The following is a 2,346-nucleotide window of genomic DNA, read 5'->3' as shown; positions in this document are numbered from 1 at the left end:
GTCAGATTGCACTGAACACCACCAATGGAAGGCTCCAGTTCATTACCATGCTCAGATTAATTCCATCGGCTACCTCTTCCCTCTCCCCAGACAGAGTGGAGAGAGGTGGTACCCAGGCATACACAAAAAGAGAGCTAAACAATGCATTCTTCCAAGGCTTGATCAAGGCAGTGTGTTCAACTGAAGAAAGGCCATGCAGGGTTAGTGAAAACCACTCACTGGCTTCATTTCAAGAGCCCAGCTGAGTCATTTGGTCTCAGAGGGTGTCAGAGAGACAGGAAAGACACTAAACCTATGCAAGATCTGGTGCTGCCTTAGGAAGCTGAGAGAGATCAGTGACATAGATTTATGTGTTCAGTGCTCCATGCTGAGGTCTTTTGATCTTTTCTTCTCTTCTGCTGATCTGGGAATCAAACCCAAAGCTTTGACCATTGGAGGTGAGCACTGCAATCCTGAGCTACAGCCCGACTCTTGTTTTGTTGAGACAAGATCTTTCTAAGTGGCCACGGCTAGCCTTGAACTCATAGTTCTCCTGTCTGCCCCTCAAGGGCTGGGATTGTAGGCGGGCGCCACCACACTCACCTTCTGGCTGCCGACAGTAAGAAGCTCTGAGCAGCAGACAGACTAATACTGAGAGATGCGAGGAAGAGCATGTGCAGAAACAAGACTTGGGGACACACATTCTGTGGGCTGGTGAGCAAGAATATAGGTTACAGGTCATGATCTGAGACACAGAAGGGAGGTGCTTCACCGGCATGGCTAGGAGGTCCTCCTATGTGTGGTGCCGCTTGAAACTGAGCATCTCTGCCATCTTGGCCTTGAGTCAGTCCTGCATCTTGTATCCTGTGAAGTATCCCGTGAAGAAGGAGGGACAGTCACTAAGCTAGTTGGCTTCTTGGGGAAGAATTTGTAGATAGAGTGTCACCTGAAAAGACCAAGTAAGAAAAGAGCCAACAACCCTTCCTGTTTTTCCATTGGTCACCAATGACTTTGGGCAAATAGTTTCAGGAGGTTAGGGGGTGGGGGGCAGGAGCAAGCAAGTAAAAGGTATTTTCAGTGATGGGTGGGGGCAAATATTAGGTTACACAATTCCAGTAACTCATAAGAAGGAAATAATAATCTCAAGTGGCCATGGCTCGCCTGCCAAGCAGCAATGAGCCAAAGGTCTCTATTCAGTTGCCTGTGCCGCGTCCACCAGAGGATGGCTGCATACAAAGCCGGCTGTTGTGTCCAGAGGAAGAGCCATCCCGAGTGACCACACATTAGACCTGGGGAGGGCTGGCAGCAGCTAGGATTGCTGATAGGCCATCACAGAGCACAATTGTTCTGTGCCTCCTGGGTCCAGCCAAGAGGGGTTTAATTAAATGAAAATAAAGCCATCTCAGTTCACCTGGGGTGGAGGGAGGGGCCAGCCAAGTTTCTATCTGATACGTCTCAGTTCATGGTGTAGCTCTCTAATCACTGGATATTTGTTATTACTTCTTTTTTATTTTTTTCTCTCTCATTATTAGAGTAGGAATTTAATTAAGGTGATTGCATTATTAAACACAATAGAAATAACTTTTGCACACTAAGCCTTCTGTCTTTCAAAGGTTGTGCCTCCCTTGAGAACCAGTCATCCCAGCAGCCCCTGACTTCTCAAGTTAGGGTCTTGGAGTCCTTCTCTCAGTCCATTTAGTAGATAATACTTAAGGCTTAGGAAAAGGTTTTGGGTTTTTGTTTGTTTGTTTTTTATTTTCATGGTTGGCTTTGTTTTGTTTTAAATCTTACCTAAGAAATACATTTGAAAGTCGGGTGTGGTAGCACACACATGTAATCCTGGAACTCGGGAGGCTGAGGCAGACGCTGCAGCTAGCCTTAGAAACATAGAGATATCTCTCTTTTATAAATGAAAATGGTACTGATAAATAGCAGCTTCTGAATTTTCCTATCTAGCGATGGCATGGATGGTGGGGGTGGGGGTGGGGTGGCTATTTTTCGTTTTACCGAAATCAGCAACAGGAGTACCCGACCCCAGCAGCAGTAATCGTTAGGAACATGAGAAGCTGGATTGAATCAGCCCTGTCCGTGGCTTAGTGAAAATTGAAAATGAAAACACTCGGACTTTAAAAAAAAGTTATTAAAATCTTGAGCTTGAGTGGATAATTGAACGGCAGATCCTTTTTACTCTCAGCTCTTCTCCGCTTGAACGAAACTCAAGCCCCAGGCCTAAGAGATTGTTGTTGGCCTCTGCCTGGCCTCCTGCCCCGCCACCGGCCTTCCCTGGGCTCCGGGATCTTGCGGCCACCAAGTGTCTCCAGAGGACTGTGCGGTGGTGCGGACATGACGGTCCACCACTCCCTCAGA

Source organism: Peromyscus maniculatus, chromosome 13, assembly GCF_049852395.1.
Source record: "Peromyscus maniculatus bairdii isolate BWxNUB_F1_BW_parent chromosome 13, HU_Pman_BW_mat_3.1, whole genome shotgun sequence".
Lineage (NCBI taxonomy): Eukaryota > Metazoa > Chordata > Mammalia > Rodentia > Cricetidae > Peromyscus > Peromyscus maniculatus.
This window is presented reverse-complemented; position numbering follows the sequence as displayed.